The sequence below is a fragment of the Piliocolobus tephrosceles genome, chromosome 7 (genome assembly GCF_002776525.5).
Source record: "Piliocolobus tephrosceles isolate RC106 chromosome 7, ASM277652v3, whole genome shotgun sequence".
In the NCBI taxonomy this organism is placed as follows: domain Eukaryota; kingdom Metazoa; phylum Chordata; class Mammalia; order Primates; family Cercopithecidae; genus Piliocolobus; species Piliocolobus tephrosceles.
The window spans coordinates 50,611,095-50,636,392 of record NC_045440.1 but is presented as its reverse complement, the minus strand read 5'-3'; the positions used below and the strand labels follow the sequence as shown (position 1 = coordinate 50,636,392).

Genomic DNA, 25,298 nt, shown 5'->3' with positions numbered 1-25,298 from the left:
TTAAAATTACTGGTGCTAAATCATCATTGGCATTGCTTTATCATGCTTTCTCAAGAAGATAAATAATAGTTTCTTTTAAAAATATGTTTAACATTTTCCCCCCACAAATTCAAAGAGAAACAATTCCTTTATTTCAGCATTTTTTTCTCCAGGTTACTCATTTAATCCTATCCTGTTTGAGCTATTTGGCTGATGGAAGTTTCATAAAGAAACCCATATTTTCTTATAAACATTAGATTTTAAATCAACTTACTTATTTGTTCACACATGGTACTGTTTTATTTATTTATTATTATTTTTTTTTGAGATGGAGTCTTACTGTGTTGCCCAGGCTGGAGTGCAGTGACGCGATCTCGGCTCACTGCAAGCTCCGCCTCCCGGGTTCACGCCATTCTCCCGCCTCAGCCTCCAAGTAGCTGGGGCTACAGGCGCTCGCCACCACGCCCGGCTAGTTTTTTTTTTTTTTTGTATTTTTAGTAGAGACGGGGTTTCACCATGTTAGCCAGGATGGTCTTGATCTCCTGACCTCGTGATCCACCCGCCTTGGCCTCCCAAAGTGCTGGGATTACAGGCTTGAGCCACCGCGCCCGGCCACATGGTACTGTTTTCACATGCATACACAAACATGTTGATCTTATATTTGCACCTGTATTTTTAATGAAAATTCATAGGACTTGCCGACATAATCATGACAATGGTAATTATTATGTTTATTTTGCAATTATTTCACTTTCCAGAGCAAACTCTATCATTAAACACATAGTCTTCTGGGGTATAATTTCCAGTGAATAATTTAGTCCCACCATCTCTCTGAGGTCTCTTCCACTCTCACATTAATCTTTATCATAGCATTTTCACCCTGGATCAGTTATTTTATACTGAATTGAAGATTTCACTTTGTGAATTGCCTAATTTGAAAATACCACTCTATCATATTTTCTCTCAAAGAAAGTCTACATGACAATATGACAAAAATGATATGATAAATAGATAGGTAGATAGGTGGGTTGGGTGGATAGATGGATGGATGGATAGATAGATAGATAGATAGATAGATAGATAGATAGATAGATAGATAGATAGATAGATAGATAGATAGATCTATAAAGTATATATGACCAGGACAGGTGATCACGGCCAGGAAAGATGTTTGTTGCCAGGAAAGCTATATGTAATCAGGGAAGGTATCAATTTAAGTAAGGTATGCCTGATAAAGACTAGAGAATAACCCAGTCAAATTTAGGTTTATGCTTTAAATAGCAGCCCAGACATTCTAACTAGATAAGAGACTTACCTCCACACACTCATCTCACAGATTGTACTATGCACTTTTCCTTCTCAGCATATTAAATTTCTGTTATGAATTTGTTGAGAGACAGAAGGAAGTAAACATCTTGGATATAAATTTTAGGTTTACTTATCTTTTCACATTTATGCCTTTTCCCTTTCTCACATAATTCGTAACCTAAGCAGAGACCATAAATATGTAGTGATATCCCTGCTAAACCTCCACAACCGAGTCAAGAAAGTTACCAATAAATAAGCATCACGTGAATGAATGAGCATCAAACAGGTTGAATAAAAATGAATGGACTCACATCCACCTCTTTCAAAATTTAGAACAAAGGTACAATAATAAAATTGTGTAGTATTAGAATGAGACTGGGCGTCGACATCAATGGAATAAAATTGAGAGTTCAAAAAACAAACCCGTACACTTATAGCCAATTAATTTCCAATAATGTGCCAAGATCATCCAATGAGAAAAGAATAGTTTCTTAAACAAATGGTGCTGGGACAACTGGAAATCCATAAGCAAAAATAACTAACTAACTATCTAAATAAATAAATAAATACAGTTGTCCTCTACAACATGGCATATCCAAAAGTTTATTCAAAACGGACCAAAGGCCAAAATATAAAAGCTAAACTCTTAAATTCTCAGAAGAAAATTTAGGGATGAATCTTGAGCTCTTAAATTAGGCAACAGTTTATTAGATGTGACACCCAGTAAAATCATAAGCAACAAAAAATTGCTAATTATATGCAAATTAAAACTAGAGTCAGTTACCCCTTCACATCCAGTAGGATGGTTACAATAAAAAAACACAGACACCAAAAAGCATTGGTGAGGATGAAGAAAAATCGGCACCTTCATGAATTGTTGGTGGGAATGAACAGCTGCTTTGGAAAACAGTTTTGTGGTTCCTCATGATGTTAGTCCATATGACCCAGTAATTGCACCCCTAGATATATACCCAAGAAAATTGAAAACAAATGTTCACATAAAAACTGGCACATGAATGTTAACAGCAGCTTTAGTCTTAATAATAAAAAAGTGGGAACATCAAAATGTTCACCAAGTGATAAATGGATAAATACAATGTGGTAAAATCCTACAATGGAATATTATACATCTATGAAAAAGCATGAAGCACTCAGGTATGCTACAATATGGATGAACCTCGGCAACAGTATGCCAAGTGAAAGAAGTCAATCACAGAAGACCACAGATTTTATGACTCCATTTATATTAAATGCCCAGAATAGGAAAGTCCACAGGGATAGAAAATATATTAGTGGTTGCCAAGCGCTGGGAGGAAAGAAGAATGAGGAGTGACTGCTAATGTTTCAGAGTTTGTTTTGGAGATGATGAAAACATTCTGAAATTAAATAGTGGTGACAGTTGCACAATCTTGTAAATAAACTAAAAGCCACTAAATGACACACTTTAAGAGAGTAAGTATCAAGTTATGGGAATTATATCTCAATGTATTTAAAAAAACAACAGGGATCAAATAAATGGTCATTAAATACGTTCTGACTATTTAAACAAAAATACCATAATGGCTAGTTTCAGATGGATAGAAACCATGTGTAATAATATGACACTGGACATCAATAATGAAAGATAAATATTATTCAGTAATAATGTTCAATATTATTTAATATTAATAAATCTTGGTGAAGATTTTATATGTGTTCACTGTGTGGGTTCTTTCAATTTTTTTCTAAGATTGACATTCTTCAAATAAAAAGTTAGAAGAAAAGTAAATAGAATTTAATTAGGATTAAACAACGGAGCAAAAATTATTAATTTTCTTTAAAATATTAGACCTTCACTCACTCAACAAATGTGTTTGAGCACTTACTATGTTGTAGAAGATGTAATGGGAACTAAAACAGAAAACTGAGTAAGCTCCAGTGGTTGAGGTAAAACTGACCTGTTTTAGTGATCTGTGTCTCTTCCACAAAAGGGATTTGAAGCTTCATGAAATGGAATGGGGAAGGGTGAGCAGAGGACTTTCTGTCCTGTTTTGATGCTTCAATTATATAACTTTTTTCCTTTAATTATAAAAAATTAAGTGCACACAATGCATAAAATATATATGTATACTTTTATGTGTTCTTACTAATAACTTATTTATAAATTTTGGAAGCATCAGTGTGTGCAAATATCGGAAAGTAAGGCAGGTGTCTTTGTATTCCTTTCTAACCATTAAAGTGTTTGTCATTTGTTGTTAATGTGCTTACTGTGGTGGAAAAAACTTTCAATGCAATATGGAAAGGAAGTGGTTTTACTGCTGTTCTTACTTTGTTACTGGTTTCAAACAGAAAATTTCCAACATATATAAATCAAGAATGATGATTTCTGTAACATATACATACATATACACACACACACATAATATGTACATATGCTACACACACATATATATATACACATATATATATTATATATCTCCTTCATCAGATTAAGAAAGTCCCCTTTTATTTCTAGTTTGCTAGATTATTAGACGTTATCAGGAATTTGAATAACTTTTAATTAGTTAATAAAAACGTATATATTGAGGTTACAGTATGATTCTTTCTCATAATCTATTAATAGTGCGAATTGCTTTATTACTTTTCGAATAGAATAATCTTGCCTCACTGATATAAACGTAAAAAAGTTACAAAGAATGATTTTTTACTATTTATAGATGTGGTTTCCTATTTTATGCATTGGTTTTCTCATACTATCTCTTGTCACGTTTTAATTTCAAAATTTGATAACCTTATAAAGTTCATAGGAGCCTTCTTTTTGTCCTAATCCCCAGGATATTTTTTTTTTTCTTGACAATTTGGTATAAATTGTTTTTGAAGCAATATGGACTTGTAGTTTATTTATCTTTTTCTAACAATTTAATTACATTAATGCCTATAAGGCTTTTTGGGTTTCCTTTCGTTTTAGTTGTTTACTTGTTCTGTTTTATTTTTATTTGTTTGGTTTTCTGTATCTTAAGAAAACACTTTATAAAATAAGCTAAAACAAAGGGCTGAGTTGTTCAACCATAAATCCATGATTCAGGGATCTCACCCAGTGTCAGGCCTTCCTGATACAGCTACTGACACCTGTCACCTAGCGGCACAGGTGGGGAGGCGAGGGGGAAAGCCCCCCAGGTGCGTCCTTCCCACCTCACTCACTGGATCAGAGGATGTCCCTGAGAGGGATGCACACAGATTACCTCACAAAAGACCTCCACTTCACAGCCCAGAAAGTTGAATCACTCCTATGGCATTCTTCGGGGAACCCGTAATCAATCCTAAATCAGGGATGGCCTGTACAATCTCTCCATAGATGTGGGCTTGCCCTCTCCGCCTAGCAAGTGCCATTGAGCAAGAGGCCAGTGGCTGCGTATTTAGGAAGAGATTCAGATGAGTCCCTGGCCTTTATCGTGTCCTCAGCAGAGGAGTGAAACACATGGCCCCAGCTTTCATCCTTTCCTCTCCAATGAATTATATTTTTCTAGAAATTTATAAGTTGCAAATAAAATTTCTAAAATATTGATGGGAAGTGGTTCACAATATACTATTAACTTTTAAATAAATTTTATCTTAATTTTATTTTCTTTATTAGTTATTTAAGTCCTCCCTTTTTCTTGATATCCTGCCATAGTTTGTTCACATATAAATCTATTGAAAAACCAGCCTTTTCTTTATTTTCCTATAGTATGTTTGCATTTGTTTTCATTAATTACATTCTTATATTAATTATAGGCTCTTGTCCAATTACACTGTGATTATTTTTAGACTTCTTTAAAATTTTTGACATGGATGCTTAGTCATCTTTATTCTTTGTTTCTTTCAAAAAATACATTTAAGGCTAGAGAATTACTTATAAATTATCCATGTCCTAAAATTTCATATGTGTAACATTTTATTACTTTTTTGTTTAAAATATATTCTGATTAAAAAATATTTTTCTTGCATTGTGGAAAAGCATTTCTTAATTTTACAAACATGAAAATTTTCTAATTTTTTAAAAATTAAATATACTATATTTAGAGCAGTTTTACTTTCGCAGCAAAATTGGGTAAAATGTGCAGAGAGTTCCTGTATAGCTCCTGCCCCGCCACACTCACAAACTAGCCTACTATCAACATTTGTTGCACACCAGCAGAGTAGTACATTTGTTACAGTCTAAGAATTTTTTTAAGTAAAAATCAGCTGAGTGTGGTGGCTCGCACTTGTAATCCCAGCACTTTGGGAGGCCCAGGTGGGAGGATCACCTGAGGTCAGGAGTTTGAGACCAGTCTGGCCAACATGGCGAAACCCTGTGTCTACTAAAAATACAAAAACTGGCTGGGCATGGTGGTGAGTGCCTGTAATCCCAGCTACCCGGGAGGCTGAGGCTAGAGAATCACTTGAACCCAGGAGGCAGAGGTTGCAGTGAGCAACTGATACCATACCACTGCACTCCAGTCTGTGGGAGAGAGCTAGATTCTGTCTCACAAAAAAAAAAAAAAAAAAAAACTCCACGGACACATCTTCACCCAAAGTCCATCTTTTTAATTTTTTTTAAATTATTTATTATTTTTTGAGACAGAGTCTCACTCTGTTGCCCAGGCTGGAGTGCAGTGGTTTGATCTTGGCTCATAACCTCCGCCTCCCGGGTTCAAGTGATTCTCCTGCCTCAGCCTCCCGAGTAGCTGGGATTACAGGCGCATGCCACCATGCCTGGCTAATTTTTTTAATTGTTATTTTTTATTTTTAGTAGAGACGAGGTTTTACTATGTTGGCCAAGCTCATTTTGAACTCCTGACCTTGTGATCCGCCCCCCTCAGCTTCCCAAAGTGCTGGGATTACAGGCATGAGCCACCACTCCTAGTCCTAAAGTCCATCATTTATATTGTGGTTCTCTCTAGGTGCTGTACATTCTGTGGGTTTGGACAAATGTATAAGGACTTTTGTCCACTATTATAGTGTCATACAGATTAGTTTTACTGTCATAAAAATCTATAGTCTGCCTAATTATCCCTCCCTCCCCCTAACTTCTGGCAATCAATAATCCATTATGATTATTATATTTTTTTACTGTCTCCATAATTCTTTTCCCAGAATGTCATATAGTTGGAATCATATAATATGCAGCCTTTCTAGGTTAGCTTCTTTCACTTAGTACCATAATATTTAAGTAACTTAATATTTAAAATATATTCTCAACTTCTTAAGTAAGTTAATATTAACATATATTTCACACACGTTCCGTGTATTTACATGGCTTAATAACTCATTTTTTTAGCACCGTGTAGTACTCCCTTGCCTGGAAGTACCAGAGTTTATGTATTCATTCATCTACTGCAGAAGATTTTTATTATTTCCAAGCTTGGTATTACGAAGAAAGTTGTGATAAATATTCCTGGGCCAGTTTTGCTGGACATAAGCTTTCAAATAATTTGAGTAAATAACAAGAAGTGTGATTGCTAGATTGTATGATAAAAATATGTTTAGTCTTGTAAAAAAGTCCCAAACTGTATTCCCACCATTTGGGAATTTCTACCATTTTGCATTTCTACCAGCAATGGATAAGTTTCTGTTTCTCCACATTCTTGTCAACATTTTGTATTGTCAGTGTTTCAGATTTTGGCCATTCTAAGTTTCTAATTTTTTTGTTGTGCAGTGGCATCTCACTGTTGTTTTAATTTGCAATTTATTAATAACATAAGGTGTTGAGCATCTTTTTATACGCTTATTTGCCACCTGCATATCTTCTTTGGTGAGATGTTTATTAAGGTCCTTTACGTATTTTTTAATTGGTTTGTTTGTTTTCCTATTGTTGGGCTTGAAGTGCTCTTTGTATATTTTGAATAACAGTCCTTTATCAAATATATCCTTTGCAAGTATTTTCTCCTATTCCATAGCTTGTCTTCTTATTCTCTTGACATTCTCTTTCACAGAGGTGACATTTTAAATTTTAATGAATTTAGCTTATTAATTATTTCTTTCAAGGATTATGCCTTTGATGTTATATCCAAGAAGTCATTGCCATACAAAAGGTCATCTATATTTTCTCTTATGATATCTTCAAGGATTTTAGTGGTTTTGAATTTTACATTCAGATAAATGTTTCACTTTAAGTTAATTTTTGGGAAGACTGTTAAGGTCTATGTCTAGACTCATTTTCTTTGCATGTGAATGTTCATTTGTTTCAGATTGATTTGTTGAAAAACTCTAGTTATTTTTAATTAGTTTATGTTTAATTAAATTGTATTGATAAAACATGATGGTCTTTGAGATCTAATCATTTGAAGTTCAGCATAGTTTCCTTTATGGCATAATATATGCTCCAGTTTTTATAAATATATTTGTGAACTTCTAAAAAATATAAATTATAAAAAATAATACTTGTACATATTGTGTGTAGATTTTTTGTTACATTTCACAAACCAATTTTTTTTGTATATGGGTAATTATAAAAACAAGTAAATATGACATTACCTAGAACCTCTTCTTAGAAAATTGATACTTGTGTGGGAAGTTTATTGATTTGTTTAAATTTTACATTACTTCCTAGAAAATTATTATTGTTTTACAGTATTATATATCAGAAACTAATAGAGAAAATGTAACAAGTAAAAAATCATCATCCATCCATGAAAACCAGAGTGTAAAACTTAGTATGACTGATTGAAGTCCTTTGTTCTCTAGTACTTTTTCTACCTACCTTCTCAAATATATTGTTAATATGTCCTATTAAATGATCAAGGGTGCTCATAGGGAGATATTACAGTTATCTATTACTGTATAACAAATTACTTGTACATTAATGTTCATAGCATCTATATTCATAGTAGCCCAAAACTGAAAGCAACCCAAATGTCCTTCAATCACTAAATGGGCAAACAGATTGGGAGAGCTGGAATACCACAAAATACTATTTAGCAATTAAAATGAATAAACTACTGGCACAGGCAACAACTTGGATAGTTTACTCTGAGTGCAAAAAACAGATCTCAAATGCTACATACCATATGATTCCATTTGTGTAACATTCTCAAAATGACAAAATTATGGAGATAGAGCAGATCAGTGGTTTCCAGGGTAGCTGGGTGTGAATCACACTGTACCAGATAGAGCAAGGAAGTTTATTTGTGGTGCTAAAACAGTTGTATATCTTGACTGTAAGAGTGGTTATACAAATCTATGTATGGATAAACTACACAGAACTCCACACACAGAGAGACAGACAGATAGACATGCACACACAGACACACACACAGGTAAATTCGTTCAGGTAAAAACTGGTGAAATCTAAATAAGGCTATAGTGTATTTGACAATATCGTATAATATCAATTCCTGGTTTGGGTATTGTACTACAATTACATAAGGTGTTATCATTAAGGAAGTTGAATGAAGGTTTCATGAGAAATTATGTCTGTAACTTTCAGTTTATAATTAAAGTAAAAAGTTAAAAGAAAAGTAACTATTTAAATATAACATAGCTATGCATAGCTGCATCTATAATTTATTTATTTTATTTATTTACTTTTTTAGAGACAGGTTCTGGTTCTGTTGCTTAGACTGGAATGTAGTGGTATGATTATGGCTCACTGCAGCCTTGAACTCCTGGGCTCAAGCAATTCTCCTGCCTCCACTTCCTGAGTAGCTGGAACTACCGGCACACAACACCATGTCCAGATAATTATTTTCCTTTTTATAGAGATGGGGGTCTTTCTTTGCTGTCCAGGCTGATCTCGGACTCCTGGCCTCAAATGATCCTCCTGCCTCAGACTTTCTGAGAGTTGAAATTATAGGTGTTAGCCAATACACCCGGCCAATAGTTGCATCTATGAAGGGAATTCAACGATGATTGAACATCATTTGAGAAGTCAAGCAAGACTTACAACTTGCCTCTTTTCTTGTTTCTCAATATCCTAGGTTGCTCATTTGCCCTGAACTATGGTTCCATACAGAGATACCCATTAAACACTATTCAACTTCTCCTTAGCCTTTTTGGAGTATCATTATGAAATAAAACATAATTAATGTTTAAACTCCCTCATGAACTAAATTTGAAACTTGAAACAAATCGTAGACATTCGGAGGGTCAGCTGCCTAACCTGATCATCTGTGAGTACATTTCCAATGCCAGCTTGTTATGATATTACAATGCTATGGTAACCCGGCTCTGCTCACCTCTGGAAGTTGGTAACTAAACTTGGTTTTTAAAACAAATTTATACTGCATTATTCTGCATACTGCGGTGGTGTAGTAATACTTGTACAAATAGGAAGTGTGGGTTATTATCTGTATTTGCCCCTGATCATTGCTGTTCTGACCACCTGACATTGAAATTTAGTCCTGGTAATGACAGCAAAGCAAGTGTTGAACACAGATTTTCTAACAAACCTTTTTTCCCCTATAAAGTACATATATCTTTCTTTATGAAAGTCACAATAATCTAAGAGGCTGAAATACTGTATTTTCAGGTACTATCTGTGAAGCTTATTTTATAATTCTATATATTGTTGAAATTTAAGGGTTTCTAGCTTTGATACTCTATTAGTTATATATCTAAAATTGTACTGGGCTAGCAGAGCTAGTTGATAGACTAACCCTATTCATTAAAAATTAACCTGCCTTGAAATTTCCTTCAAAATGTCCTAGAAAATTAAAAAAAAAAAAAAACTGGTATTAACAAGAACACATTTATTGCTTTAACAATCCAAGATATAAATCTAATGATGTTCTTTAATGTCTTGATTCAGTATTATCTGTTAGACATTTATCGCTAATTCACTTTATAACATATTTTATTAAAAGTCATTAAAACCTGCAGCTGCATCCCATAATCATTTCCCAAATAAAGACAGCATTTATAAATGATCTCCTTGTTCAAAACACTGCCATACAGCTCACAAACTCTTTGTTGGAAGCCAGAGAGCTTTTATTCTTTACGAAAAGATATGCTAAGTAACTCATCAGATGCCAAAACTTTTTTTTCTTCCTTATTGGACTTGTTCCAGTTGTTTAAATTCCATGTTCATTAGGAACAGTTATAATATAGTCTGAGATTGATGCTCAAAACTTTCATTTATTTGAGTGTCATCTTCCTCCTAGGACTCAATGTCTTAATATGTATCCTTTATAAACTTGAAAAGCCTGAATAATTTGGCTTAGCTAAGTACACTAAAGTGAAGATCTTATGCAAATGTTCTAGAAGTACACATTGAAGGAAGAGACTGTATTTCATTTTGAGTTTTGTTAATTCTGCTCAAAAGAAAATAGCCTATTGAAGACTTCATATGCTTATAAAAATAATGTAAATAATTTCTAGGCTTCATTTAATTGGTTATTCTACCTTTATGCCTATTTTATCCACGTTTTCCACCAGCAAAAATGTTTCAGAGAAATAAAGAGTGGGTAAGATTTAAAGGAATTTTATTTTTTTAACAAAATCCCAACAACACTGAATTATACATAGTAGAATTGCTTAGTTCTCCAAACAATTTTATCCTTTCATAAGCATGACTTGGAAATCTTTGGTATTTGTCAATGTTTTTTGACGATATCTCCTAAAAACAAGGTGGGATATCTTTGAGTTATTCGGTAGAATGGTATGTAGTAATATGCATATATTGCTTGAAATATGATTCATGAGACTTGAGAAAAATGGCCTTAAAAAATTCTTTCAGTTGAATTTCCAGATATTTCAGGTAGAATATCAACCACAACTGGAAATAATGGTAATTAATAAAGTAGACATGAATCACTACATTTATCAGTACGTTTATGGAGAAACAGGAGAAGACTTAAAACCAAAAACAGTTACATGTAGTAGGTTCATTTACATCCAAGTTATTGATATTTTTTGTTGGCAGAAATAAATTATTCCATTTCACAAACAGGACCAGGATAAAAATAGCAATGGTCAGTACATGAAAAAATAAAGGAGTTGATTATTTCACAAAGAATACTTTTATACAAATCTAAAAGCAGATAATTCTTCATGATCATGGGTTGTTAACTTGCCTATTATTGCCAAATATATAGATGATGATATAGAAATTCCATCCAGATAATGGCTGACAGCATTATCTGCAACTTTTAAGGGTAGGGATCATCTCTTGTGTCCCTCGTCCCTTCTCCACAGTGATAAACACCTCCTCACCCTCCATGAGTTAGCTTCACAGAGGCTCAGTGACTCCATACTTCACTGTGACTCAATGTAAATGCTCCCATTAATGCTCTAAACTGTCTGCCCTCATCAGTGGTGAAGGAATAAATTACCCACCGTTTGGTGGTACATTAATTCCTTTGGGTTACTGGGGAGCTTTTTAGTGCACTGAAAAGGTAATTTGCTAAAAGGCCCACTAGCAGTTTAGAAAGCTTAATTGGCCTCCGGAAAGTAGATAATTTACTCCTCTAGTACCAAGATAAAATCCAGGCAATTATCTGGAGAATCTGAGTGATTGAGAGAGAAATTTGAGTATCAGATAAAAGCAAACTTTTGTTTGCCTGAACTCGGGAAATTCCTGTTGTTCTGATGGAACAGACAGGGTCAGTTTATCTTCCAGGTCATTGAGCTGTAGTGAGGTATAAAGTCCCCTAACGAAGTTTAGATGGGTCTACAGATCCCTTGTATGCATTCTGCATGCTCCAAAATTTCTTTTAGAAAAATATGAAAATTTTTCACAAGATGAAAGGCAGAGGAGACAAATCATGTCGAAGAGAATATAATAGGATGATATAAAAAGAGACACCATTATCTGAAATGAATGTCAGCCTTTCAAGTAAAGTCAACACTACTTTCCATGTTCCAAGTGGACAAAAGTCAATTTTCAGTGGCTAAAACAAATGAGTAACTATTGACTATTTTATGTGTATATTTTATGTATATTTTACCTGATCACTTAAAATTGAATATATAATGAGGTGGAGAAAAGAAAACTTTAAACAGATGTCTTCCCAGGTAGTATGTGTATCTTTTTGGTTGACTATACTCTCATTTATAATTCCAATCACTAGACCTTAATCGCCACAGACAGACCTGATCTGATCTAATGCAACAAAGCACTCATGTTCCCAGAAATGCAGCATCATCTAATGCTAAAGCAGGCTGTAAACCGGAAGCAATAAGGGAGACAACACACATTGTCAGCAATAATTCTGTAGTGCTTTTTCCTTGTCATAAAAAATCCCTTCTGATCCCTACCCTCTTCCTAGAATGAACATGATCTTTCTACTGCTGTCCTTGATTTGATCTTGAGGATCTGACAGTTCAAAGATTATGTTAATCGTTTTTCAGAAACGGTTCTCTCCAAGTTGCCTCATGATCTGCTTTTGAGCAAACCCAAAGGAACCTCAAACATTCATTCCTTTCACTTCTGTGCAGTATCAACACTGTCAACCATCATATGGTTCTTAGAACTCTATGAATTTTCCTTTATACCTTTCCCCTACACTTTCTACGACTCTTTTATAACCTTCTTTTCTCTTACTTTTTCCTACTTTTGAAAGGTATTTATGTCTGTAAGCAATTGTTTTTCTTTTATTCTCTCAAATAGCTAATACATTTTCATAACAGCAGCAGTAATCTCCACATTGGTAACTCTGAGTTAGATAGGTCAGGTTTTACCCTCTTTCTAAAATTAATGGGTACTTCACCTGCATTTGGCTATTATGTCGTCTCATTATCCATTTGGCCTGTCCCATGTCAGATATCACATGTTTCCTTCCAAAGAGGCATATTTCACACTTATAGAACATGTGAGCATTTACCTAGTATATGAAAATATTAGCTCGTTTGGCCTCCTCCTGATTCTTGTTTAATGTGATGGTGGCATAACTAACATCTGGTCATTTAGTTTTATTAGGCTCATTTCTAACCTTCACTCAATTAGATCCAGTTCTCATCAACTCGAGTCTGAATTCTGCAACAGAATCAACCCTGGTCCACCATGGTTCACTGAAGCTTGTAAAATATGACTTTCAACATGTGATTATGCTGTCCAAAATCCTCTCTGTTTGTGTAAGATTAAGACCAAGATAATATATGAACCCTTCAAGATTCTCGAGAATCTAAATCTCTCCAGTTGCTTAATAAAGCTAAAAGTCAATGAAATTCTGTTGCTGGTTGTTGTTGTTGTTGTTTCTTTGTTTTTTTATTTATTTACTGCAATCTGAAGGAAGTAAAGCCTATAATAGGTGTTATAAGAAGAGAGGCAGTTTTTTTTCCCTAAACCACTTATGAATAGAAAAGTATTAAATATCGATCCCAAATCTCAATTTTGACTTAATCTATAGAGAATCATTTAACTTTTCTGGACCTTGATTGTCCCATTTGCAAAACAAGAATGAAAAGTTCAGCTTATCAGTCCTGATGTGAGAATCACATGAGATTCCCTAAAACAGGACTCTAACAATCATAAATAACACATAGAATGTGAGAAAATAGTATTATGAATGGAAACTGAAGTGTAGGGTTACATTTTCTTAACTGCATTTATTATGCCCTATGAAGACTTTATACTGAATCTTCTAGCTCCAACTTCAGGAAGATTTCTTGGAAAAAAACACAACATGGAAAATAAAAATAAATGAATTAGGTGGATAATAGGCAAATTTTAGTTTTCTCTAATTGCTTAAGTCGAGAAAAAGATGTATTTGAAGAGAAAAATAAAGTCAATTTGTGAAATTAATGAACTAGACAAACTACCACAATCTGACTTACTTTGACTTAAATGTGCCCTATTGTATTACTCTTGATTGTGTTATCTATAATAATGGCGTAAAATGTACACAAGTAGATTAATCTACTTTTGGGACTTTTACTTCTTCAAGATTAAAACCAGACCAGGAAAACAAAAGAAAAATAGTCTAGCTAAGCTGGAACAGGCTTACCACGTGTTAAGTAAGGAAATATCATTTAAAACTACTGAAAAAAATCACCAAATACAGAAAAAAATGACTCTTCAGAAATAACAATTCTTTTATCCCCAGTGATTTTTTAATCCATTTCTGTGTCCTTTTCATATTATTCATTTGTTAATAATATAGTAAAAGGACACCCACAAAACTTTGATGTGTTAATTACATTTAAGGTCAAATATTTCATTTTAAGACGTTCTTTCCTTAGGAAAAAAAAAAAAAGAAGCTTTTAGGGAAACAACAAGCCAATGAACCCACTTTTGCTGAGTATTCCATCAACAGTAGATAAATTCACTGACTTAGAAATCTTGGGTAGATCCTTCGCTAGTATTGTAGAGGACAAGTGTTGTTCTTTTTCTATCCTTTAATATAGTCTCTCCTTTCTGCTGAAAACTGCACTATGCTAGAAATTTGTATTCTGAGAAGAGGAAATATTTGCAGACAGGAGTCAATAACTAAATACCCCTCAATCAGTGTGATTTTGTAAAGCCCACCCTACTTCAAGATTCAGCCCAATAAGTAATTCCCTTGGTCAGTCCCAGTACATCTACTGGAACTATTGAGGAAGTGAACTGGATTTGGAAAGGAAACACTGTAGATCTATAACTGGTAAGGAGGTGAGTAAGACAGAGAAAGAGATAGAGAAGAGAGTGGGAGAAAAGAGATACAGACAGAAACAGAGACATAGACAGGAGTGAGGGAGAAAGACAGTGAGAACAAAGAAAGAGGCAAACGTTATCATGTAGGCAAACTGTACTTTGGAATGAAGATAACACTGAAGAATGTGGATAATGTTTGAACACTTTAATCAAGCCATACCTGCTATAATCTACTACTGCATGAGCCAGTAATTCTCTTTTGTACATATATTTTTTTGTTTAGTTGCTTATTTGGATTAAGCCACTTAGAACTGGGATTTTGTCACTTCCGGCAAAAAAAGAAATTAAAATATACAAATACCAATTAGGCAAAATAAGTTCCTTTTTTTTTCATCAGTAATAGCAGAATTGTTTTTCCCTTTGGCACAGTCACTATTAACAAGGATTAGAAAAGAATAAATTACAAAAAAATTTGCCATATATCAAACCAAAGCATAATCTTATCCATCCCTGTGTTTGTGCACTTGTCTGGGTGTGTGGACTTATATCACCGAACATACAATAAGACATCTGACTCCAATTTATGAACTCCAACAGAACATTCTATAGAGTGTGTTATAATTTGCTGATGAAATGTAAAACATAACTTTCCAGAGAAATTATCTGTTTTTACACATATGAGTAGACACAAAAGTAGAAAATCTGTATTCTGGGAAGAGGGAATATTTGCAGATATTAGACAAAAAACTAATCATCTTGTCTTAGTCTCATTGTTAGTCAAGGTTATTATCTGGGTTATTGTAGCTGTTGTGTGTGTATGAAGGGCAAAAACAGTAGCTTGAAAAGATGCTGGAATAAAACATATTATGGAATATTATTGACCTATCCTCACTACTATTTATTCTATGAATTAATTTTTCCCCACAAAACTTTTGCCCATTCAAAAACATGAAGTATCTATTTTATCTCAGCCACTCATTATTTTTAAGTTTATTTATTTTAAAATTGTAAAAATATATTAAGATGAACCTTTTCATGAAGTCTTGATTCATCGTCTCATTTTTAGACAAAAACAAAAAGGTCTGGAAAAAATCTGACTAAATATCTCAGTTTGGGGTTTCTATTAAATGTCATTGAAATGGGAAATGAAAAGGCTCGGCAGCTATGTGTGGAATCTACCATGTAGTCTGTTTTGTTACATGCAAAATTTTAAAATTAAATTAGGAAAACAAAAAGTAGATTTCACACAAAATTCTCTATTTTCAGTTCTCACGTTTTGTTCTAACTGAGCAGAGCTAAGCCAAGGACTCTTGATGGCTCGCTTTCTGCCATGTGATGCAGATCTCACTGGCTAGCTTCACTCCTTACATGAACTGCCTACACCCTGCGGGAATTTGAATTTACAATCTATGTAAAGAGATAGAGATTTGAATAAGTAAACAGAAAAGGGAAAGTCTAGGACAAAGCATTAACAACAGAACTATGTGGTGGTGAGGACAGTATGTTTGGAAGAGAATATACAGCACGGGGGATTTATCTGGAGAAATAAGAGAGCAGTCGTTGAACAGAGCCATGTGCATAGGCTAGTCTAACAGGTCAAGTCATAACACTCACCAGCTTCAACAAATCCCTGGCAATGCACTAGCCATTCCATACAATTTACTCATTAACTGTTCCCTGCAACATATTGCAGTGGACATCAGAGTCAGAGACTTCTCATTCCTTGCCCAAGTTTTTGTCAATAATGCCATTTCTATATCAGGATTCAAACTTAAGACTGATTCTAAATCCCATGTATGTTCCACCATGAGAGCACGGAAATATTTTCAAGAAGAATGGCATGACAGATGTGGAAGGAAAGTTTATGAGTTCAACTAAACATAGACTTTGTTTTCTCATGGACATAATAATGATTTACCAATAGGACCAAGGATACAGATGAGCAGTTAAATTAAGATAAGGTGATTTACCCAAGACCACACAACTAATGGATGATAAACCATGTTGAACCTCAGATTTTGTGTGTACTGGATGCATTTTTAACCACAAAATACTCTTTTCTCATCTATACTCTAAATTTCTTAATCTCAGATACCTATTTCTCACTGTGGCTCCCCTTGAGAAGATTCAAATAAAATTTATTATTTTCTTAATAGTTTTTCTTTTTTGAGATAGAATCTCATTCAAACTGGAATGCAGTGATGTGATTATAGCTCACTGCAGCCTTCAATTGCTGGGCTCAAGTGATCCTTCCACCTCAGCCTCTTGAGTAGCTGAGACTACAGGCACATTCACCACACCGAGATATTCTTTTTAATTTTTTTACCTTGTTTTTCCTATTGAAGAAACAAGGTCTCACTGAGTTGCCCAGGCTGGTCTTGGTCTCAAACTCCTGCCTTCAAGTGATCCTCTTGCCTCAGTCTCCCAAAGTGTTGGGATTACAGGCATGAGCCACCATACTTGGCCTTTTCGTAGTTTTATATAAGTAACACATTATTATTAAAATGTTGGCACCATTTCTAAAAGATTTCAATTTTCTGTTAGCTTATTTAGTGAATTCATCAGGCAAACACTTATTCTTTTAAAAAACTAAATCTTAAACTGAAATTGTGAGTAAATTTGTTAAACATAGAGCATATAATTACTTCACAATTTTTAATTTTAAAAATGTTTTCGAGTATGTACATTACATATGATGAAGTGATAATTAGTAAGTATTTAAATGAATTGATTTAATGATACGTTTTTGGAAAAAAAAAAAAAACATGATCACTTTAACTTTGCTGACAAATTGAAGAACAAATTAAGGAAACCCAAAATGATTTTCTGACTCTTTCAGTGTGTACAATGTGCTGAAGAAACCTCACAGTGATAATTTAAGGATAATTCAAAGATAAATTCTCTGGCCTCAAGACATTATTTTAACGACCTCTTACTCTTGATTCTTCTTCATTTTATTTTTTCAACTGTTTCTGGGTTTTTTGTGTGTGTATGTTTGACAAAAAACAAAAAATCTGAATTATATTACTAAGTAAGTGATGATATAATTTTTTATCTCTGGTGCAATAGTATTAATTTAACCACAAAACAATGCTGGAAATAACTGTAGCACCAAACATTGACTTACATTTCTTAAGCATATTATCAGAATACTATTAGATTTTAGGAAATCTAAAGAGATTTTTTAAAGAGGCCTATGAATAGAATCTAGGCTTTGGACTAAATCAAGACAGCATCTTAACAGCATTTCCAGACTAGCCCCTTAGATCAGCCCTAATGTTGTCCACATTTCACTCCATGCTCACAAGCCAGCAGTCAAATCACAATGCTTTCTGGATGTTTTAGGATATGCAGTTTTGAAATCTACTTCATCCTATGAGTTTCCTTATCAATATCACTAATGGCAAACATTAATCCTCCTTTATAAACCAGAAAATTATGGCACTTGTGCACTTGTCTGGGTGTGTGGACTTATATCACCCAGAAAATTATGGCACAAAGTGATAGATTCTTTGAAGGTCAAAATGAAAGTTGTTGAAATAAACTCAGGTCAACTAGGTTTGTCCAATTGATAAAGAACGTGGTGTCAATTCTGAGTAATAAATATTTTTTAAATCAAGTCCACCTTCATTGAATATCGCTTATATTTACACCATTAAGAGATATAAAGAAAATGACTGCTGAATTATCAGGAAAGTATTATATTCCCCGAGGTGAGAGTTGTTAAATATAAAAGATGTGCCTGGTATGTAGTAATTGGTGGGATTTTTTGATGAATGAATGAATGCTATTGGAAATTATTTATAGTAACCCACAGATACAACACTTGTTTCCAGAACACTCTCAAAATCACTGAATTTGGACTTTCCAGTATCCCACAAAGTAGGCATCATTCACTCATCTTATGAGTGTTCACGTATCAGCTCTATGTAAATTATTGTGCCTTCATTGAAAGGTAAAGCATCCCCAAATTTAAGGAAGAAAAATTAAGCTGCAGTGAATTGAGTGACTTGTAGAAGATCTTACAGCCAGCAGTTAAAAAAATGCTGATCTTTTGGCCGTCGGGTAGTACTTGTTTCCCTACAACATGATGTGTAACATGTTTCTTGCTGCAGGATGTTGTCTCTTCCAACACATGCTATGTGCTCACTCCGATAAGCTAAATAGGAAGAAAACACCAAATAAGATGTCTCTCTCCATTTGAGTTCTATTCTGTAACACACTGTACAGATTTCTGGGAAGGTGAGATGGCTACGGAAATAATTTCTAGCTTACAATATGCTTTTTTCTTTCCTAGTGACTTTAGTCGTGCTTGACAGAACTAGGTGAGTAAGCAGGTTAGCCACCTGGAATTTATAAATCTTTAAGTGGTCAAAAACAGTCAATTACTAAATATTAGCAATAGTCATTTCTTATTTTTATGTTTTTTAATAAATGTTTGAACTTCGTTGAAACCCAAGTAAATAACTCCAAAGGCAAAACGTGGGCATTAGAATCCAATGTGATTTCATGGTATTGATAATTACATTAGACTATACAGGTAATATACAAATATTACTATATAGTCCATGCAACAATTAATTAAGAAATGTTTTTATAATATTTTGGAAGAAGGCAATTGAACAGACTCCAGGGCTCATTTTAATTATGCTCTGGTCCTATATACACTTTACATTTTCTAGATTATGTAATCCTATCTCACTTTTCCCTTTTGAGTCTCAAATGCAAGCAACAGCCAACAACACTTAGTCTTATCCAATAAAACTTTTTTTTTTTTTTTTTTTTTTTGTATTTTTTAGTAGAGACGGGGTTTCACACTGTTAGCCAGGATGGTTTCGATCTCCTGACCTCATGATCCGCCCGTCTCGGCCTCCCAAAGTGCTGGGATTACAGGCTTGAGCCACCGTGCCCGGCCTTTTTTTTTTTTTTTTTTAATGAGGAAGAGATACTGTGTTTGGTACTCCCAAGACTTCATGCATCGTTTTTCTTCAGCAAAACAAAATAACTATCAAATCAAATAGATGTCCTTAGTGGAGTACAGATATCCCTTAATAAAATGCTGATTGGTCTTTAAAGGCAAGTGATTCTGTGCAATAATGAAGTTTGCTTTCCACTACCCCCTTTTTGTTTGCTTGTTTGACTATCTGTTTTGCAATTAGAGATTAGCATTAGGTAGGCATTAAGTTGCTTTCCCAACTCTATCTCAATGTAAGGACATTTCCCTACAGATAAAGATTGACAAGGGCTTCCAAGCACTTTCATGAGTTTGGGGTAAATTAGAGTTAGTATTTCTGTAACTAAATCTCCTAAGGGATTAGTCAAAGGTAACTTTCACTTTCTGAGATTTCAGTTACACATAGAGAAAGCCTGCCCCCTCTGCCCCTGAGGAGGGAACTGCGGCCATATACCCAGAGGAGTGCTTCTCGAAACACATTCTCTGCTTACATTTTATGCCGTATTGACTAGGGGAGTCCCTCTGTGTTAATTGACAACCAAAATAATTGTCTAACAACATGCTGTAACTCTCTTAAAATATGATTAAGCCTTCCATGTGATAATTTCACTTCCATACCTCTCCTATTGGGGAAAAAAAAAGGATTGTGTTAAGAGCACATTGTAGGTTTTCTGGGAAGGAATCCAAATCAATGATACACGTTTCTGCTCCTCAAATAATCATTCTTGACCTATATAGGGCAACAGAGCCCCCAAGGAGCTCAGTGACATAGATGCCTCTGCTCCTTTTCTGCTAAGCAAGCAGGTTCATGGTAAGTGGTGACAGTTAAGAATGATTTTTCCTCAGAGTGTAATTGCTACACTCAGCCAACATAAAACAAGAGGACATCACCCCACCAATGAATGCTACTGTAACGGCCTCCAATGATTTTTGTGTTAAAATTGAGAAGGAAGGTATGTACAGATGTGAAGTAGAGCCATTTTATTATCAGTTACACACAACCAATGAGATTAAAAGTAAAACCTAAGGATCTCCTGTAATTTTTCAAAGGGGTAAACTCTTTTCACAGAGTTGATTATGCATATGTCATCACATGTATTTACATGATTGTAAAATTCCATCCTTGCAAGTGGAAACTCTTCACTGAACTGAATGTACTCATTGGAATTGATCAAATTCTTAGTGAAATGTCAGGCACGGGTTATAAATTTGTGTAACTGCTTTTGCCCAGTGAACCCTTTTTATTAAAGCAGAATGCTTATCAAGGTCACTGTGAAAGATGGTAATTTTAAAGCTCCAGGGGAAGACTAGAAATAAGAATCAACAGAAAACAGATTTAATGAACATTTTAAAATTTATGGTTTTTCGGGAACTTATTGGCCCCTATCACTATCTGGATTTCAGTGACAAATGTATTTTGCAGAACTAATAAGTTAGAATGATTTTGAAATCCAGCTCTCCTAAAGAGGCACACTAAAGCTTCTCATTTTCTGCCTTCTGGCAGATCAAGTTTGAGAAAGCAGTCTTGAGCTTTAAAAGGCCAGAAAAAGGGTGCTAAGCAAAAATGTGAGTGTCTCCTTACAGAAGATTCTACAGGTGTAGGTATACTTGGGGGTTGGCAAGGAGTGAGAAATCTGGTGTGTATGTATACGTGTATTTGTTCCCATGCATAGTTTGGTATATTGTAACAATATCAAATGTGTTAGAGGGCATGGTTAAATCCTCTCTATTTTAACTTTTTGAGTCTTGCATACTATGTAACACAGGCAGGATCACTTTGGGCATATATAAGACAACAAAATTATCTTGAGAAACGTCAGATTGTATTATCTTTGGAAAAAAATAAACAAGATATGCACAGATCCAAAAAGATATTAAATAAGCAATAAAATACGGCCAGCTAAAAGTTTACTGTAATCATGTAAGGCAATATGTATGTTATTTTGATTCTTCTTGTCACACAATGAACCAGAAACAATTATTTTAAAACCAAATTTCTTGTCTTCCCCTTAATTCCAGGAAAAATTATATTGCTTATGTTCTTTCTGTTAAACCGTAAGACAAGTCATTATAATTAAAAATAAATAAATAAATAAAAATAATAGTGCTATCACTTACCTGCCGAGCAATGAAATGAGATGTCTTTTCAGTTTCTCTACCGTAGAATTTTGAGTGGATCTCCAACCTCTTTTCACAAAGCTATTTCCAAAACAGTTGCAACCCACTCAGGACCATTCTGTTTATTTCAAGAAGTGTGGGCCTTTTAACATTTCGACCCTTACTGTATGGCCCATGATTTCTCAGAGCTTCTAAGAACTTCGACTTTACTCTTCTGCCAGAATTCCTCCCAGGCCCTTATGGAAAAATGATTCTTGAAGTTGCTGCTAAGAGTTTAATCGGTGGAGCAAGAGTACTCCTCAGAGTCCTGTCCTTAGGTACAGCAGGAGTAGAGGGAGGGGTACTTTTCATCCATTAAGGAAGGGACCGGGAGGCGAGGGAGTAATAGGAGACACCTCCTTTTAGCTGCGAGGAGCAAGGAGCCCAGCTGCCCCTGGCGACGACAGTGGCGGCAAGGAGAGCGGCCTCAGCAGCGTAGTTCCCTCCCTGTGGCTGTAGCCCAGTCCGGAGACGCTGTCCATCCCCTCTGGTGCTGAACTAAGGGGACGAGATCCCCCAAGCCCAGCTCCCGGTCGCACTTTCCTCCACCAGCGAATCCAAGCAGCAGCTTCCTTGTCTTCCAGCCTAGCCTTCTCCCCTCGGTGATTTTTTTTTTTTTTTTTTTTTTTGGTAGGGGCTAATTGTTTCTACAAAATAACAGTCTCATTGGTGACAATGTTTCCGGAAAAACAGGAATCCATGGGAAATAACATCTGAGCCTCCCCTGACTTTTCAGTGGCCCTGACGAGTTTCCTAATGCTAGAAATGAAAGAAAACGCACGCACAGGCGCGCGCACACACACGCACGAGAGAGGCAGAGCGAGAGAGAGAGGGAGAGAGAGAGAAATACAGATTTGTACCGTGGAAAATCCAGAGCTTCTTTGGAAAGCTCATGGACCTCTAATTGCATAAGATGAAAAACGCTATTTTGGAAGACTTCGCAATTTTGATTACCAATTAATGTGACCACATTCAAATTTTGAGAAATCCAATTTGAAATTCCTAAATTAAACCCAGTGAAGATTCTTAGACCCTCTACGGGGAAAAGACAGGATATTGTTAAAATTTTAAAAGACAGAGAATGAAAGAATGAAAAAGACAAGAAAAGGCATCTCCACTCGGCTACCTTTTATAACGCTGCTGAATTGGATCGGGATCGTTGCAGAGCCTCTCAGAGGATCCAGGGAACGCAGCTCCTGTGAGTGTCAGCGCTGGGCTCAGCGAGCAGGGAGCTTGGAGGCCCAGGGCTGTGCAAGCGAGTCTCCCACAGCCTAAGCTCCTGCAGGGGGGCAGAAAGCGGTTTATTTCACAAAGGACGGGATAAAGATGGCACAAAGTCAGTCAGAGGGCTTGACCATCTCTGCCTTTGTAAAGCCGGAGCAAAGCCCAATTTACGTTTTTTTTTTTTTTTTTTTTTTTTTGTTTTTTTTTTTTTTCTGCTTGGCTTTTCAGCCCATTTCCCTTTTGGTCTCCCACGCTGCCCCCTCGCCTCCCTACTCCGGAATCCGCGCTCTCCTGGGCCTTCAAGGCTCTTCACTCCCTCCCCAAACAGCCCCCACTTGTGTCTGTTCCACTGCTCTTGGCAACTGGCTGACAACGAGCATAAAGAAGGGTATGGGTTCGTGATCCTGAGTGCTGTCACCCAGGGCTCCACCACCCACACTCAGCAACGGGTGCAGACGCAAGTGAACTGAGACGGGAAGTTGAAATACATAACGGTGAAACTGTTGGAAAACTGGTCAAAACCAGGGCCATGCGGATCTTTGAAACTATGTAGAGTGAAGGGGGAAGATGGAAAGAGCGAGACTGTAACACCTCCCGCCCTTGAAGGCTCTTAACTTGTGCAGTGCAGATTTCTTCACCAGGAGGTTGTTGATAGATGTGAGAGGAAATTCGATAAAGGCTGGAGAGGGGCGCTGGTGTGTGTGGTGGGGACGGGGGTCGGGGAGGGGCGGGGCGCTACACTAATTTCTCCCGGGCTGTGGGAAGGGGCCGGACGCCTGCTCCTGGCCTCCCTTCCCCGGCGACTTCTCAGGTTCTTCTTCCTCCTGTTCTTACACTAGAGGGAAGTCCTAGACGTTGTGCTTTCCTCCCACGCTTGCTTCCATTAAGGATTAGAGCGCGTTCCCGCTGGTCTGGAACCATCCATTCCAGGTAGGGGATCTTCCCTCTCGGGGACATTGCGCTCTCCAAGCACCGGTCTGAGGCGCGCGCTGGGGGCGAGCGAGGAGGCGTCACAGCTAGTGGAGTTCCAGTGGGCTCCCTGGAAGAGAAACGTTATTGAGCCGGGAATCACTCGGGACGGAGAACCAAATAGGCCGCGTATTTACTCACAGGAAAAGGCCAGGCTTTGGCTGGACTTTGAGCCATTTTGCTGCTGCAGCAATGGCTTTATTTCCCTGGGGTGGCCACCAGCCGCCACCGCGGCTCCGGCTGGAAGAGGCCGCGCTGTGCTCCGCGCATTGCAAGCCGCGGTCGCTGTGTGGAGCTGCACACGCAGGAAACGGTGGCCATGGAACGAAGCCCTTGGTCAACTTTCTCTAACAGTCTTTTTTAACACAGGCTCCATTAAAGGTTGTGATTCTCTCTAAAACCGTGTTTGGGGAAGCCATCTGATCTCACGGAGACCCACAAACCTAAAAAAAGAGTATCTGCTGCTTGAGGCTAATTTTTAAGGGGCTCTTTCGCTTTTCAGTCCATATGAAAACAAATTGCTTAAGGTTATGGTAAATGAAGTTTCCTTTTTCCTTAGACAATGTGATCAAACACGTGCTTATTATTATTATTATTTTTTCTGCAGAAACAATACCTGTCCTATGTAGAAATAAGTTTCAGAAAGTGCCCCCTTTTTGTTAGATAAGGAAAACAAACCCCCGTGTGAAGGTTATGCTAATCAGGGCCCTTCACTCCTTGTCAGCAAAGAGGGTTTTCTCTGCTGTGTTCAATTCTGTGCTTACTCAAGTTGATTTAATTGATTGTTTAAATTATTTTATCGGGATATATAGAAACATGAATAATCACAGAAAATCAACATGCCAAATAAGAGCATTTAAATGAGGCATACAGTACAAAGATGTTGCTAATTAAAAACACATGCACTTGATTATTCAGACCTAGAAGAGCAGATTCCCTTCTTCCTGATCACTGATTGAGTTTTAGGCAGTCTCTCTCAATCTTTCTCTCTCTCTCTCTCTCTGTCCTTCCAGGAAAAGAAAACAGAAACAGTTGATTAATTTGAACTGACAGTCCCAGTATGATTATGCTGGTTTGTTGTCTTTTCTTCAAGAAGCAAAATCCACTTTATATTTTTTCTCATCAAGTTGTGTAACCAGTTATGGAAATCAATATGATGAAAATTAACTACGGCCTAACATCTAATGCTACAAATGAATA

General features: G+C 36.0%; 1 protein-coding gene across 3 annotated transcripts in view; it reads right to left on the bottom strand.

Annotated features, from left to right (window-relative positions):
- The window catches only part of SNTG1 (syntrophin gamma 1), an 868,962-nt gene extending 844,617 nt beyond the window's left edge, over nucleotides 1–24,345 (bottom strand). Inside the window, exons 1-2 of one of the 3 annotated variants that reach the window (XM_023190587.1) lie at nucleotides 24,240–24,345; nucleotides 23,032–23,184 (exon numbers count right to left, since the gene is read on the bottom strand). The gene's annotated coding sequence lies outside the window, so the exon portion shown is untranslated. Of the gene's footprint in view, nucleotides 1–21,866; nucleotides 22,320–23,031; nucleotides 23,185–24,239 lie in introns of those variants that run through there. The other 2 variants (XM_023190588.1, XM_023190589.1) reach the window with 2 other exon arrangements.
- Nucleotides 24,346–25,298: the final 953 nt, after the last annotated feature.